This window comes from Rattus norvegicus, chromosome 18, assembly GCF_036323735.1.
Source record: "Rattus norvegicus strain BN/NHsdMcwi chromosome 18, GRCr8, whole genome shotgun sequence".
NCBI lineage: Eukaryota > Metazoa > Chordata > Mammalia > Rodentia > Muridae > Rattus > Rattus norvegicus.
Genome location: NC_086036.1, coordinates 82,314,405 through 82,332,194, shown reverse-complemented (window position 1 = coordinate 82,332,194; position 17,790 = coordinate 82,314,405). Strand labels below are relative to the sequence as shown.

Genomic DNA, 17,790 nt, shown 5'->3' with positions numbered 1-17,790 from the left:
ATACCCAAAAGATGTCCCACCATGCCACAGGGGCACGTCTATGTTCAGAGGGGCCTTATTTGTGATAGCCAGAAGTTGGAAACAATCCAGATGTCCCAAGACAGAAGAATGGATACAGAAAATGTGGTTCATTTACACAATGGAATATTACTCAGCTTAATTTTTTTAGATGTAAATAAAATTACATTTATTTATATACTATATGGAGTGGAAATTCACAACACTTGGTCATCTGTTCAAATACAAGATTTATAAAATCAAATCCTATTTTGAAAGTGTATTTTGTTAAATTACCAAGTCTTTCAAGACAGGCCTGTCCAGCAAAATTCAGTACTACTCCCCTAGTCCTTTATATATGGCATTTACTTTGACTTATATCCATTTCCCATGGCTTGTGGACCCATTCATACTCTCCATACTTAGAATCAAACTTTCCCTTATGGAGAAATCATAATTTCAAGGTAAAACATTGTCCATGTTCCTGAATTTCCACCTTCTTTTCACTCTTGAATATGTATCTGTGAAACCTGAGGATGTATTACTGCTGATTGTGGAACGTGGCAACTTGTCTTCCAATAAATTGGAGAATATGAGGAAATAGAGAAGCGAACATACGTCTGATAGAATGACCTATTCATGTGGTACAGTTATTTAGAATTATCTCGGGTACATGTTCTGTGGGGTGTTTGCCTCATTGCCTAATTTCTTTATGAAGAGGAACACTACTCATTTTAAAATGAGTACTTGGACCATTTGGCAACTAACTCAGAATAAGTCCATTTGGTGTATTAAGATCTTCATTAAATAATGATCAGGCCTGTGAAATCTCTTGCAATGCACTGTGGGATAATTTTTTCAGAGCCAGTCCTCTTCTGTAATATACATTTGGATCTGGTATAACTGTTGAGAGCTGCTCACAGAGTCATACTGTTCTCCCATGAGGTCTCTCTGACGTTATGATAAGAATCTTAGGAGACGTCTCTGTTGATGAAGTAAGAAACAAATTCATCTGTAGCTTCCTCATAAGCCACCTCTTCTTCATTGGGGTCTAATGAGGGCTCATCATAAGGAGTTGCTGGTCAATGGTCTTGGGGACAGGCTTTGGTGGAACCTTTTACCAAGAGCCTTTCTCTCTTAAGTTTTTCCTTAGCTGCCAACTTTTCTTTCTCCTGCTGCTGTTTCCACTGTGTGAACAGCAAGTATTGTGGCTACTTGTTCTTAATCTCCAAGATACTGAAGCCCAGGGTGGGTTGAGCGGCTTTCACGGACAGCAATCCCCCGACCCTCGCAGCCTTCCCATTGCTCTTGATCGCAGCCTCTTAGGGCTCTTTAGCAGCGACTTCCCTCTTCAAGCCTCGCTTGCTACCACTGCCACTTTTCTTGCCGGCCTTTGCCATATTGTTTCAGCTTAATTTCTGTCTTAAGGCTGAATAATATCACATTCTATTACTGTGCCACATTTTCTTCCTTCCTTCTTTCCTTCCTTCCTTCCTTCCTTCCTTCCTTCCTCCCTTCCTTCCTTCCTTCCTTCCTTCCTTTCTTTTTTTCATTCAGAGAAATAAAGGTTTATTTTGGCTCATAGTTCATGTGTAGAGTCAACAATGATAGGACATCATGGCCAAATAATATTAAAGAATATTATCCAGAAGCTGAGGTTGAATGCCGGTGTTAAGTTCCCTGTATCCTTTCTATTTGGTCTGAAACCTCAGTGCAGGGGAGTGGGGTTGCCACAGTGAAGGTGAGACATCATCGTCTTTCTTCTTCTTCTTCTTCTTCTTCTTCTTCTTCTTCTTCTTCTTCTTCTTCTTCTTCTTCTTCTTCTTCTTCTTCTTCTTCTTCTTCTTCTTCTTCTTCCTCCTCCTCCTCCTCCTCCTCCTCCTCCTCCTCCTCTTCTTCTTCTTCCTCCTCCTCCTCCTCCTCCTCCTCCCCCTCCTTCTCCTCCCCCTCCTTCTCTTCCTCCTCCCTCTCCTCTTCCTCCTCTTCCTCCTCCTTCTCCTCCTCCTCCTCCTTCTGCTTCTTCTTTCCTTTTATTGGATATTTTATTTACATTTTAAATGTTATTCCCTTTCCCAGGGTCTCCTTATTTCAATTAACTCAGTCCAGAAACTCACAAACCTGCCCAGAGGTTTTTCTATTAAGTGATTCTAGATCCCTCCTTGGCACATCAATACACTCATAAATCCATGGAAAGTTAGACAAACTCTGTGTCCTGGATATTGTGATTAGAGCAGTATAGAATATAGCTAAGTAGCGTTTTCCGTAGTAGAATATGGAGTTCTCTGGGCACATGTCCAAGACTGGTATATGAAGTTTCTTCTATAAGATTCAGGGTATCAGGTCTTATATAAATCTCCGTGATCCCTTTGGAGTTGAATTTTGTGCAGGGTTAGAGATATTGAAAAAGGTTCATTATTCTATTGGTAACTCTCAAGATTACTCACCACCATTTGTTGAAAGCCACAATGATTAAAAACAACTTGGTGGGGAAAGGTTATTGTGCTTACAGTGCCATATCACATTCCACCATAAAAGGAAGTCAAAACAGATTCTAGGCAGAAACCTAAAGGTAACAACTATTATAGAGGCCATGAGGGAACACTGCCTATTTACTTGCTCTTTGTGGCTTTCTCAGCCTGCTTTCTTATACCACTCAGGATCTACAACCCAGAAGTAGCACCATCACAGTGAGGTGAACCCTTCCACATTAGTCATCAATCAAGAAAATGCACAAAGACACGTGCTCCACTATGTTCATCGCAGCCTTATTTATAATACCCAGAAGCTGGAAAGAACCCAGATGTCCCTCAACAGAGGAATGGATACAGAAAATGTGGTACATTTCCACAGTGGAATACTACTCAGCAATCAAAAACAATGACTTCATGAAATTCATAGGCAAATGGACAGAACTAGAAAACATCATCCTGAGAGAGGTAACCCAGTCACAGAAAAACACTCATAATATGCACTCACTGATAAGTGGATATTAGCCCAAAAGCTTGAATTATCCAAGATACAATTCACAGAACACTTGAAGCTCAAGATGAAGGACGACCAAAGAGTGGATACTTCAATCCTCCTTAAAAGGGGGAATAAAAATACTCATAGCAAATGATATGGAGACAAATTTTGGTGCATAGACGAAAGGAATGGCCATTCAGAGACCACCCCATGTGGGGATCCAGACCATACACATACAGCCACCAAACCCAGACAATATTGCAGATATGAAAAGGTGCATGCTGACAGGAGCCTGATATAGCTGTTTCCTAAGAGGCTAAGCCAGAGCATGACAAACACAGAGATTAATGCTAGCAGCAAACCATTGAACTGAGAACAGGGTCCCCCTTGGAGGAATTAGAAAAGGGATTGAAGGAGTTGAAGGGGCTTGCAACACCATAAGAACAACAATACCAACCAACCAGAGCTCCCAGGGACTAAACCACTACTCAAAGACTACACATTGACAGACCCATGGCTCCAGCTATATATATATAGCAGAGGATGACCTTGTTGGGCATCAATGGAAGTAGAAGCCCTTGGTCCTGCCAAGGTTGGACCCCCCCAGTGTAGGGGAATATCAGGGTGGGGAGGGGAAGGGGGTAGTTTGCTAGGGGGAACACCCTTATAGAATGAGGGAAGGGGGTGGGATAGGGGGCTTATAGATGGGAAAACGGAAAAAGGGAATAACATTTGAAATTTAAATAAAAAATATCCAATAAGAAGAAAGAAAGAAAGAAAGAAAGAAAGAAAGGAAGGAAGGAAGGAAGGAAAGAAGGAAGGAAGGAAGGAAGGAAGGAAGGAAGGAAGGAAGGAAGGAAGGAAGGAAGAGAGAGAAAATGCACTGCAGGTTTGTTCACAGAGAAATCAAGTAGGGGCATTTTCTCAATTGAAGTTTTATCTTCCCAAATGGTTCCATCCTATGTCAAAGTGTTATCTAAACTAGATAACACAGCTATCCTGGGTTTGCTTTTATTTGTTTCTATATGAACTTTCTTTATGAGAAATTACGTTTTCACCTTGTTATAGACTTGTATTGGAATTTTTATGTTGATATATTTTACTCTGTGAATTTATTTGGGAAGGGTGGCCATTTTGGCAAATTTAATTATCCTACCAGTTTATGAACAGGAGAGTCTTTCCATCCTTTGATATTACTTCTATTTTTTAAGCATCTAAAATATTGTGTTTCACATGTCTTTTACTTCCTTAGATATATTTTGTGATTTGATGATACTAAATATGGTATTGCTTCCTTGATTTCTTTCTCAGTGTGCTGTCATTTGTGGCATTTGAAGGCTATTTTTTTTGTGTTTACTTAATATCCTGCCACTTTTCTGAATGCATTTATCAGTTATATCAGTTTCCTGGTTTAGAATGTTTAGAGTGTTTAGAATCTTTTATGCACCAAATCAAATCATGTGCATCTAAATCCAGGTTCAACTCCAGGAGATCCCAGTCATCATTGGGGATGGGGGATTTGGCTGATAGACTAAGTAGGGTTAGGAGGACTGGCTCTGGAGGTACCTGACAGGGTTTCAGAGTGGCTTCACATTTTTCTGAACCTCAGTGCTGTGTGGGATAGATGACAGGCAGGCAGGTTGTAGAACTGACTACTCTATTCCCCCAAAGCCTGAAAGCAAACAACAGCCCCAGTAATACCCTAAAACTGAGTTCACTCACTTTTATACCCCTCCGAGAATAACACAGTACTCCACAGTGGTTCCTATTTGTTACATCTTCTGAAACAAGCCTGGTTTGTAGGATCCTATGTTTATCAATGTTACCCTCTATGCTGCCTTATCATAACATTTGTTTTCATTTTGCAGCTTGCTGACATGTCAATTACCTTAGGCTACACAGTTGTCCACACAGTGGTTCTCTGATAGCATGAGCATCATGTGAAATGCAAATTCCAGGTCTTGTGCCAGAATGACTAGTTCAAACGTGCTGGAAATGAGATCCAGCAGTCTGCCCTGTAGAGATTTCCAGGAGAGGCAGATCCATGTCCGTTTTCAACACCAATATTTTTGACTATGGGTTATTAAAGACAGGAAATTTTTGTCGACTAAATGGGTCACTCTAGACCCATTTGGCAGCAGAGGTCATGGAAAACTGTGGGAATGTTAGCAGAACAAAACTAGGAGTGGATTGATCAGTTTTAAAAACAATTTTTAAAATCTTTACATGCAAATTGTAAACTTTATTATGATTCTTAAAAAATTCTCCCCAAAATATTTGTACCCCACTAAACCATGGATTCACTCTTTGAATCTGTTCTAGGGTCTGGCTTTCTCTGGAAGTATATCAGTGCTTAACAAAGTGCTTCATGGTGCTGTGCAAAAATACTCATGGTAGAAGAAAGAACACCAATATTATTTTTACATTGATCCCATTATGGGAAAAAAAGAATATTCAAGCTGTTTTGTTTAATCTTCTCTTCAGATATCAGAAGTAAGGGTTTTGTTGTTTGTTTGTTTGTTTGTTTGTTCTGTACTGTTTTGTTTTCTTATAGGAGAAGGAATGGGGCTTGACATTCACACTATAATAAATAGTAAGAGCAAAACCTCAAAAGGCTTATGTGAAAGTTACACACCTAACAGAATCTTTAATCTCGGAAGTCCCTAGAAGAGCCTCCACATGGAGAGTCAGCATGCCACAGGTGCACACCACATGAGCAGGTGAGGAAAATGAAGAGGCTGCCAGGCTGTGATAAATGTTTGTCCATAATGTGTTCCACCCAAGGTGCCCTTCTACATCTGGCATCTATCTTCGTGTGTAATTTTTGGCTTATACCTCTCAAGAAAACAAAGAAACTCACAGAACTAAAGATATGATTAGACTGTCCACAAGCTACATATGGCCCTGTCAGTAATTATAGCTCAGGATACATTTACGAGATTCATATACTTAAGAAATAGATAAGTAGGTTCTATTCATCATTAATAAATGGAAGACATAGTTGGCTATACTTAATTAATTAATATTGTTGAGACTGATACTCTTTTTAAATCTAAAATCTTTCAAACTTTGTGGTGTACACGTCTAACCCCAGCTCTCAAGAGGCTGGTGCAGGTAGGTTTTCATGAGTGTAACTTGATCAAAACAGCAGAAAATATAAGAAATATAAGAAAATGAAGAAATTAATAAGTTCACACAAAATGATATTACAATAGATATAATATGGAGTATATTAGCTTATCATGTTGAAAATTGTGGTGAACTATGAAGTTTTATTTCCAAGAATGAAAGGAAAATGAAACCTGTCCTTCTCTGTTCTCTATTTCTGAAGTGCATTTAAAATTAAAAATTGTACGTGGACCTCTGCTAGTATTTTAAGTAGGTTAGACCTTTTAAAAGAATTTAAAACCAAAGCATTTATGGATAAAGCAAGACATTAAACATAATAAATTATGTATTAAAAGTGAAAAATTATTTAGTTTTCACTGGGGAAAATAAGATTCACAACATCAAGAAACAATGAAAAAGTTTTACATGAGATTATAAAATCATGAAATTTGCTACATTTCTAGAAGGAACTGCTTGGGATTAACAAATATTTAACAATGATAGATTTTATCCAAATACATCAGTATTGCGGTCCTAACATGGCAAGCTCATGCAGGTCTTACTCCCTAAGTTAGAATCCACAATTCATCTTCTAGGGCTGAATGGCAGCATGGAGGCTTGCTCATGACTGGAATCAACACTTTGACTTCCCAGAACCTGGAAATGAAGTTAACTCTTTGCTTCCCATAAAGTGGGAGATTCTGATTCTTTCTGTTTTCTGCTGATGTCAAAGAATCACTGACTGATAATTTCTTTATCCAACTGGAAGAAATGGTACTCCCTGATATCCTCTGGCACCTAAGAACTTTAAATACAGTCTCATCCTACTCTGGCTCTATCTTCTCTACATAAGCCTTCATCAAGTCAATGTATGTCCATATCTTTCTGTCTCTACTGTTTGCATACTTTGCAAATCAAGTCTACTTTATGCACAAAAATACTGTTTACGTTCCATGGATTTGACTTCTTTTCAACAAAAAAGAAATAGTTTTCAGAAGCAAGATGTTTGTCAGTGCCATGTCTGAGGGGTTTTCTCTCAGAGCACTGGGAACCTACTATTAGCCTGACCCCTGTGAAAAAATGACTTCCCATCCTGTACCAGCATCAACTGTCAGTAACTCCTGAGGAACATGAAAGCCCTTTCCTACTCTATAGAAAAATCTTAACCACCTTCATTATGTGTAGGTAACTACATCTTATATTAGTTAATGTGTGAAACAGCTGCACCATGCCCAAGAAGACTATCTCACAACTCCCCTTTTCATCCTCTGGCTCGCCCATACTTTCTGCCTTGTTGTTTGAGATGATCTCTCAGCCTTGTGATGGGGAGGCCTTGGTATAGATGTTTCAGTTGCAGCTGCCACTCATAAACCCTACTCTTGGCATTTTGAACTGAGTGGGCCTCTGCACTAATCATTACTCACTGTAACAAGAAGCTTCTCTTCCCAAAGTTGATAGTGTCAAAAATATGAATGAAGTCTCATAACTAGAGACAGTTTGATAACAGCAAATTATCAAAACTGCACAAATAAGCCATCCTCTTATGCCAGTGACTTCATTAGCCATGATTGTTGTCCATGTTTATAGTACCAATATGAACTCTTCCTGTATAGAGTAGGCCTCATCTCCAATCAAGAAAATATGCACTTAGGCCTATGAATAGTATTAATCATTATTACTTCGATGGGCCCTTCTTGCCTGGAGATTTATTATTTTACTATGCAGGGTCTTGTGCTGGGTAAGATTGCTGAGTTTCTTTTTTTTCTAACTAGCCTGCATAGCTATTTCCAGCAAAGGGAATGATTCCTTTTCAGTCAAGGTTGATTTTTCAATATTCTCTATCAAAAGTAAATGATGACTTCAGAAATATGCTCTGACCGTATAGTCATGGTAGACAACCAAGAGGGCTAGCAATAGTTATGTATACTTGAGTTTCTTTGAGGTCTCCCTGATTAATAACTCATCAGGAGGTAACATATGCTTACAACTAATGGGGACTAATCATGCATCCTTATACACCCTTGGTTTTGGCTAGTCTATCTCTCCTACTTCCTTTCTCTCATTTACCTGGCCCATTCTGTACTTAAATTGTTAGCTTCCATTTTTCTTTATTCTTTTATTCTTACATATCACATGGATTCACTATAAATAATTATAGATTTTACTTGGATTGCAATCAGTTCCTAGGTAGTTTCTTCACACATACATCATTTGGGTGAATTATTTCCCACACTTTCTCCTTTTTCAACCCTCATCTCTACACTACTTCCTTGAACTCTCTGTTACCAGCATTGTCCATTTCTGTTCTACTACTCTTCCTAAAATATATTCCCCTCTAAGGCTTGTTTCTGATTTGCTAGCATGCACATGTACTTGAAGATAAGGCCATAAAACAAAAGAATCTAGGAGATACACATAAGAGAGAACATAAAGCATTTGCCTTTCTGGGCCTGAGTTTCCTCACTCAGTATAATTTCTTTCAAGTTACATCTATCATGTAAATAGATGGGTGTTCTATGATTTCCTTCATTTTAGTGGTTTAGCAGTATCTCATTACACACACACACACACACATATATATATATACAGCATGTTTTTACTCTATTCACTGGTTGATGAACATTTAGTTTGGTTCAATTTCTTAGCTATTGTGAATAGAATAGCAATGAACATGAATACACAGGTGCCTCTGCAGCAGGATTCAAAATGCTGTCTGTAGATACCTTTTTCATTTTGTAATCCCATTTCCTTTTTTTCTGTAAAACTACCATACTGATTCCAGTTTAAACTGGAATACTAGTTTAAAAAAACAGATGTGTATATGGGTAGTCCTGGCCCTACATTTGTACTAACATTTGTTGCCATCTGTATTCTTGATAGTCATGCTGACAGCAAAATGAAATCTTTATTTTTTTTTTGCATTTTCTTGGTAGAAAATGATGTGAGGATGCCACTAACCATTTATACTTTCATGTAAATGAGGTTATAGGTATTTCTGAGGAGACTTGGCTATAAACACAGCATAATAACTTAGAACTATAGGTCAGAATAATCACAAGAAATTTAAGATCTACCTCTTACTGTACTTTTGGTCTATAGTGAGATTATGAGAAAACTATAGGGCTGTAGCCAAAAAAACAAAATATACTCAAAGGTTGATTATATTTAGGCCTTCAGCATAGAACATTGCCACTTTAACTCTATTAACCACAACTCAGGTTTCCTGTCTTGTTATATTCTTGTATTAACATCAATAAAAATTTTGATACTAAATCAAAAAGTTCATAAATGTTTACTGAAATGTCTTTAGAGAATACTGTACAAATGCAAGGGAGGAGTTGTCAGAGTTGAAATAAAGTCACACTGAGAATGGCAGTACTTCCCTGTAATCCCAATGTTTAAGAAATGAAGCATTAGTGTCATAAATTTAAGGCAGCCTAGACTTCATGGCTAGACCTTACTCCAACCAATCAGATAGAGTTGTCTGTAACAGCCCTTCTAAAAGTAACTAAAGCCATGAGATAATGTAAAACTGTCTCTTCAAGATACCTGAGAGTGTCTTAATCTATACTAACCATGTGTCTGCTTATGGTATTTTTTGAAGATAAACGTATGTTTTACATGAACATTGAGATACTAAAGAAATATTAGGAAAGAATAAAGACATTTGTGCTTACCTCTTTGCTGTTACATGTTGGATTCCCAAGAAATGAGATTTTTTCCACAGGGATATCTTGTTGAGAAAAAAAGAGCTTAAGTCACAGAGGCATTCAGAAGAATTTGTCTTCTGGAGAAAGAAATACAAGTGTCCTTGCAAGAGATACTTGGAACTGGACAATGGTGACAGGAGACCATCACACCTTTCTTGACTGTTTAGATGGGCTTTGCATTTGAACCCCATGTTGATGGTTGGAACCCTGAAGAAAAACTAGGGGAGATTCAATGGATTCTTTGTCCCTCATCCCATTTTAGCCATATTGAATATATTTTCATTTGTTTTCTGTCTCAATTAATAGAAAGATATGGATAGATAGGAATAGATAGATAGATTATCTATAGGTAATATAGATATATAATTTTTAAAAACATAATTAGACCAATTTATTATCTCTTAATCTCTAAACTTTATTTTTTAAATTTATTTCCTGGAAAGGATAAAATGGTATTTCTAGTTCTGTACAAATTTTCTATGGAAGGGAAAACACCATGACTATGTCCCTACGATGGCACCAAGATAATGAAATAGAGCACTTCCAAATGGACCTATTGTTTACATAATATATGAAGAGTTATTTAATTCCTAATTCAAACACTGTTGTAGGCAGCTAGGAGACTAAAGGCAACTGCAAAGTCACTGGCTGGGCCCAATTATAAGTGATTAGTCCTAAATGAAATATTGAATGTCTATAATAAAGTTATGTTATTTGAAAATGCTTTTATTAACTATTCCAAACAAAACAACAACAAAAACAACAAAACCCTTTCCTTTATAGCCCCTTGTTCTTCATTCTCTAGATACTGTAAATAGAAAATGTTCCCACTGCTTTTGCCAGAAAAGAAGAAAAAATAAAAAGGAAACATATTAGTCAACTGCTTGTTTTTTTAATATAGTATGTTAGACAAACTATAAGCCAGTATACACACTTTTCATGATCTGTCTTGTACAAAATAGCTTCAGTTAAGACAGATGAAGAAAAATTACTTTCTCAATTTTTTATTCTTGCAGCTAAAGTGTCCTTTGTATGTTCTGCCTTTGTATGTTGAAAAAGCTGAAACAGTACTGATTTCCTATTATGGGCGTGTCCTAAAGTGTGCTGCACATGCAGCATTACTTTATCATAGTTTAAAAAGGCTGAGATTGGCCAAACCTAGATAGAGCAAAATGTCAGCGCTTCAATTTTTCGTAAACTTTATGTTCTGTAAAAATTATGAAACAACATGCTTCTGTCCAATGATGCAGATTAAAATTGCAGATGAACTAGTGTGCTTTCCAGAATATTAATAATTTTTTATTACAGCATATAGCCATTCCTGTACCTTGAAAATTGTGAAGAATCTTGTAATCACAAAACTCAGAGTCACAGTATACTCTTAAATAGGTTCCTTGCCATGTTTCAATGTTTTATCTTCATTCCAACCCCAACTTGTGTTTAAGGACTGCAGAAAATTAGCCCACTTTTGTCTGTGCTGTTAGTAGCATTTCTTTAATGAATGTGAAAGAAATTATCAACAGGTAATTTTTTAATCGTGGTTCAATACCACCTAGAAAACCTTGCCTCCAAATGATAGGAACAGAGAAAATGAAGAAATCCATAATGCCTCAGAGTAATGTGTTTATATTCTAGACTCAAACAAGCAATGAATTTTATTAGTTCAAATGCAGTTTACTCATTGGGTGCTTGGGCTTAAATCACAGAGTTCATGGAACCAAATATCAATTATGTCACCAACATGTAGTTTATGAGCTTTTTCAGTCTCTGAACCCCCACAGTTAAATAATGTTAAGAACATCATCTTAGTGGTAACATTTTATGGCAGTACTAGAATATTAAATTACTAAGTGATGTGTTTTCATTTCTGTTTTTTTTCCATTATTTTATTTATTTACATTCCAGTCATTGTCCCCTCTCCTGGTACCCCTTCCCACAGTTCTTCGTTCCACTCTTCCTCCCCCTTGTCTCCAAGAGGATAGTCCCCTGCCATATCTTCTGATTTCCTGGGGCCTCAACTCTCTGGCAGATTAGGCAGATGGCCAGGAGAATGAGTGGGAACATGCAGCCTACTAAGTGAATTTTTAATTAAAAATTCAAACTGTTTGAGTGTGGGAATATTGAGTAAGGATACATTATGTAATCTAGGCATTACCTTGCATATGTAGCTCAGTTATCTATGTTTTTTTTTCTCCCATAAAGATGAAGAACTTAGAATTACTAGTTGTGAACAATTTCATTTAAATTCTTTGACATTATTTAAATAATGGCATCTTTCTTAAAACATGAAACTCCTTTAAATTTTCATATTTTACCTCTTCCCCTATATCTCATCTTGATTCTGTAATGCAAACCTCTAATTTTCAGAAACTTCCTGAAGCCCCAGGCACCACGCTGGACTGGAATTCAGGTAAGCAATTTCACTATACTTCTGTCCTCCATAAGATCTCTCCAGTCTCACTCTCAGTCATGCGAGACTTCTGTATCTGTCAATCCTGATCCTCAGAAGCACATTTCTCCAGGAGGTGGGATTCAGATAGAAGTTTCTCACCATTCCTTCTATCTTCCATTATGCTCTGTCCAGAGGTACCCCTAGTCAGGTATAGTCAAGTCAGGGTTCTCTAGAGTTACAGAACTTATAGGTTGTCTCTATGTGGTAAGGAAATTTGTTGATGACTTAGAGTCTGTCATCCAACTCTCCAACAATGGTCAGCAGCAGCTGTGAATGGAAGTCCAAGGATCTAGCAGTTGCTCAGTCCCACAGGGCAAGCAGGCGAAGGAGAATCCTCCTTCTTTCAATGTCCTTATGTAGTTCTCCAGCAGAAAGCGTGGTCCAGATTAGAGGTATGTACCACAGCGCCTAGATTTGCGACTTGTTTTGTCCAGATGACCTTGAACTCAGAGATCTCTTTGCCTTCATCTCCTGGGATTCACAGCCAATATGCCTCAAGATCTCTGTGCCAATATCCAGGTCAGAAACTTGTATCTCCCTGCCTCAAATCCAGTTCACAGGTGAGCCTCCAGATATAGTCAGGTTGACAACCAGGAATAGCCTCTGCATCATGAACAAACAGCATTCAGTAACCCATCTTCCCATTTCAATTCCATTCATTGTGGATACAACCTTTAGGTATAGAACCACATTCCCCCTAGTCCTTCCTCCTTGTCCCTGCAGTCTTATTTTTTGCCCTGCCACATGTTGCTTCTAGAAGCCCCTACTTCTAGGACATCTCAACTACCTGTGAACTCTTATGGTGTCAATAGGATCCCTTTTCTACTTTTTTTTTTGCATCCCTCCTCAACCTTCCCTCCTAGCCTATCTTTATTACTTTCTCTCACCAACCCACTGCAGAACATTCTCTAATAAGAACTCCACAGCCACCATACTTGCCTGGGATCCAGAGAGAACAAGATCTCAAAAATAATAGATAGATAGATAGATAGATAGATAGATAGATAGATTAGATAGAGAGACAGATAGGAGAGAGAGAGATAGATAGGGAACCTATCAAACAATAACCATACCAGGTATTACTAAGAAATATGTCAAATATCAGAGTAAGACCCCATGTGTGACACTCAACCTATACCTAGAACTCCTTGGGTGGCCAAAAGTCTGAGCCTACATAGACCGGGGGCCTTGGGAAAACCAAATACTAGTGTTAAAAAGAACACTACAATGACTTCCAATGATACTCTTATATACTCATCAATTTGTGCCTATTCAACCTTCATCTTGGATGTCCCCTGCAGCAGCAGATGGGAAGAAATACAGAGACATACATCCAGACAATATCAAGAGAGATATCTTAGAGCATTCAGCCTTAGATATATGTCCCCATCAAACCCCATCCCCGTAGGGTTCAGGAAACTCTTCAAAAAAGGAAAAGGGAGGAGTAGAAGAGTCAGAGGGTATGGAGGACACAAAGAAAGCAGGTCTTTCACAGCACAACAGGTCCAAAGATGAATGAAACTCACAGAGACTGAGTTTCCAGGCATAGGGCATACATGGGTCTGCACCAGAAGGAGCTCTAGAGCTGCAAGAAATCACCATCTCCAAATTTTTCAAAATAGTTTCAAATAATATAAAAAAACATCTACTATCAAGAAAAGAAGAGGATAAAAATATCTAACATTCAAAAATCAGTAGTATCGATGAATAAAAATGACAAAGAGAAATGATGGTAACACCACTTTTCACAATTCCCTAGATGGGGAAATCTTGGAATATCTCTAAGCAAGCAAGTGAAAAACTTCTGTAATAAAATCCTTAAGACATTAAGGGAAAAAAATGGAGGGAACTCAAGATGATGGAAAGATCTCCTATGCACATATATTGGTAGAAATAATACACTGAAAGTGGCTTTCCTAGCAAACACAATCTACCGAATCAATGCAAGATCCATCAAAATTGTAGTAGAATTCTTCATAGAAATAAGAAAAAATAATAATTTTGTACTTTATATTGAAACACAAAGCCCCAGGATAGCTAAAACAACAATCCTGAATAACAGAAGAGTCAAAGGAGGCCCCTGTTATCAAGTTGTACTGCAGAGTTATAGAAAACAGAGCTCTGTATTGGCATAAAAACAAACATGATGATCAGTGGAACCAAATAACCTCAATCTAATAGAAAATGTACTAAAAATAGTATTAAAATCAACAGAATAGAAAAAAACACTTTCTGAATAGGATATCAATAGCAGAAGCACTAAGAACAATAATTGATAAATTGAACTTCATGAAACTATAAAGTTTTTGTGCACGAAAGGACACCATAGCTCTGGAAAAGTAGCAGGCTACAATATGGAAAAATCTCTTACTATTTGCACATTTAATATAAGGGTAATATCTAAAATATATAAATAACTTTTAAACTGGCCATCAATAAATCAAATAAACCAACTAAAATGGAGATACAGAACAAAAAGAATTCTCAAAAGAGGAAACAAATTAGTTTAACAAGATGTTCAACACACTTAGTCATCAAGGAAATGTAAATCAAAACTACTTTGATATTTTATCTTATACCAGTCATAATTGATAAGATCAATAAAACAATAACAGCGCATCCTGGTGAGAATGTAGGGAAATAGGAAAGATTATTCACTGCTGAGGGGAATGCGAACTTGTCCAGTCACTATGGAAATCAGTGTGGCAGTTCCTCATAAAGATGGGAATTGATCTATCTCAAGATCTAGCTACAACATTCTTGGACTCATATCCAATAAACTCTAAATCCTTCTATAGAGAAATTTGCTCATCCATGTTCACTGCTGACCTATTCATAATAACCAGAAGTTGAAAATAGTATAGATGTTCATCATCATAGTGATGAATGGAAAATAAAATTGTGGCACATTTACTAGTAAATGATCAAAGCTGATCATATATATATATATATATATATATATATATATATATATATATATCTCCAAGTAAAGTAATCTGGACCCCAAAAGACAAATATCCTGTTTTCCATATGGATGTAAGCTTTTAAGCATTTAATAGGCCTGCTGCAATCTGGATAACCACAGAAGTTAAGTACCTAGAAAGGGACTATTAAAAAGGACAGGATTTGCCACAGAAAGGGAAGTGAATATATTGTTATGGAGAAGCAGAGTGGGAGATGGAAGAGACTGTGAGGGAAAAATTATGAGAAGGAATCTCTAATACTAAGAGCTATTTGGGCCCATACAGAAACCTGTAACTATATCATATATTCTAAGGAAATCTCAATAGAAACATGAAATAATGGGAGAGAACACTGACCTAAATAGATCTCCATCACCACCAAGTGATGCCTCCCATGACAAGAGTGGGTTGCATCCAGTTAAGTCATTGACCAAAGGAGTCCCATGAAAACCACAATCAAGTCAGAGTATTGCCACGCTATTGTTCGCTCTACAGGAACTGATTTAGTAAGGAACTACTGATGAGGACAAAATTTACGAATGTTATGGAACACAGAGAAATTGAGCTGGTATCTAAACACAAGCTTCTTCCCTTCTGAGTAATATTCATGGTACTCAGGTACTCTGCATGCAAACAGAGGAGAAAGGTAACCATCAACTCAATTATGATCCCTCTTATCTACAATGGCAAATTGCCTGAAAGATATGCTAATGAAATGGTGGCACAAATGTTTTTGGAGTAACTATCTATTCTCTTATTAGATGGAACCTGCATCTGACACTGCTAGTATGACCAAGAGCCTGAGATTATAATGGTCATATGCCTCAAAGAAAACAAACAAACAAAAAACAGCTCTGCTGAAGGAACATAGCAGTAAATTGACTCCCAATGACATCTCACTGTACCCTACGAACGAGTGCTTTACTCAGCCATCACCTGAGAAGCTGATTCTTACAGCAAAAAAGAACTAGCAAAGAGACCCAAACTGGAAAATGTACCAAGACTGAGAAATTTTAAAACACTCAGTCTTAAATGGGATGTCTCTATCAAATATTTCCTTTCAGTGCTCAGAGATTTATGTGGAAGGAAGGGGAAAATGATGGTAAGAGACAGAGTTTGTAGATGACTCCAAGGAAACAGAGTATTCCAGACACATCAGAACCAGGTCACATAAGAATTCAGAGACTGGCAGCATGCACAAGGCCTGCATAGGTTCAAGTCAGATGGGATTTAGTGGACGTTTAGATGGGAAGTGGACATTTACTCCCACTCTTAATCAAGAAGCTATTTGAAATTAGTTCCCACATGCAAATTAATGAGTTATTTTCTCCAGCATAGTTTCACTTGATGTATTAACCACACTTAAATATAGGCCTGTACATGGGAGTAATTGGTTAACACAAAACAAACTCGATGGTATGTTTGTAGACATTTTGTCTCATTTTGCTTTATTTGCACATTGTGTGTCTTATTGGTCATTTGTTTTGTATTTTGGGTTTCTATTCTGGTGTTTTTTTATTTTTGTCATTGTGTTTTTGTTTTCTTTTCTTTTTAATGAGGATGGGAGAGAAAAAGAGAGAGAGAGAGAGAGGAGAGAGGAGAGAGAGATGAGAGAGAGAGAGATGAATGAGTGAGGATGTAGAGATTATGTATAGAAGGAGTTATAGATATGAAAGCATGGTTAGAATATAATATACTCACAACTTTTTTGACCCAAAATATGCCATAACTAAAAGAAATTCAAGGGCAAATATGGAGCAGAGATCGAAGGAATTGCCAAAGAATAACCAGTCCAACTTTAAACTCATCCCATGGGTAGGCTCCAAACCCTGACTTTATTAATTATACTCTATTATGTTTGCAGACAGAAGCCTAGCATAACTGTCCTCTGAGAGGCTCCACCCAGCAGCAGACTGAAACAGAACCAGGTACTTATAGCCAAACATCGAATGGAGTTTGAGGATTCTTATGGAAGAGTTGGGGATTGAATACTGCGAAGGGGATGGGAATCCCACAGGAGGACCAACAGACCTGCACTTCTGGGAGTTCCCATAGATTGAGCAACCAACCAAGGAGCATACATAGACTAGACTGAGGCCAAGGAGCTTACATAGAATAGACTGAGGCCAAGGAGCTTACATACAATAGACTGAGGCCAAGGAGCATACATACAATAAGACTGAGGCCCCGGCATACATGTAGCAGAGGGCTGCCTTTTCTGGCCTCAGTGGGAGAGGATGCACTTACCCTGATGAAGATGTGATATGGCATGGTGGGAGGATGAAAAGGGGTGCTCACCCTCTCAGAGAAAAAGGGAAGGGGGGTCTAGGGGATTGTCTCTGCAAAGGGGAACCAAGGGGAGGAGCAGCAATTAATTAATTAAATAAATAAATTAAAAATAGAATATAACTTATAAAAACATTTTCAATTAAGGGGAAAGAGAACTGAAAAAGAATTGGAGGTTTCATCAGCAGGTTATCTTAAGCAGCTTTTCAGTCAGCTTTATTATGTTTGGAAATCACATACAATTTTACATTAATAACACATCAGTGCTGACTGTCTCAGGTACTAAGCCTAAAATGAACAATCACATTAT

General features: G+C 37.6%; 1 pseudogene; it reads right to left on the bottom strand.

Annotated features, from left to right (window-relative positions):
• Window positions 1-760: 760 nt before the first annotated feature.
• Window positions 761-1,397, bottom strand: Rpf1-ps2 (ribosome production factor 1, pseudogene 2; annotated as a pseudogene).
• Between the last annotated feature and the right edge of the window lie 16,393 nt (window positions 1,398-17,790).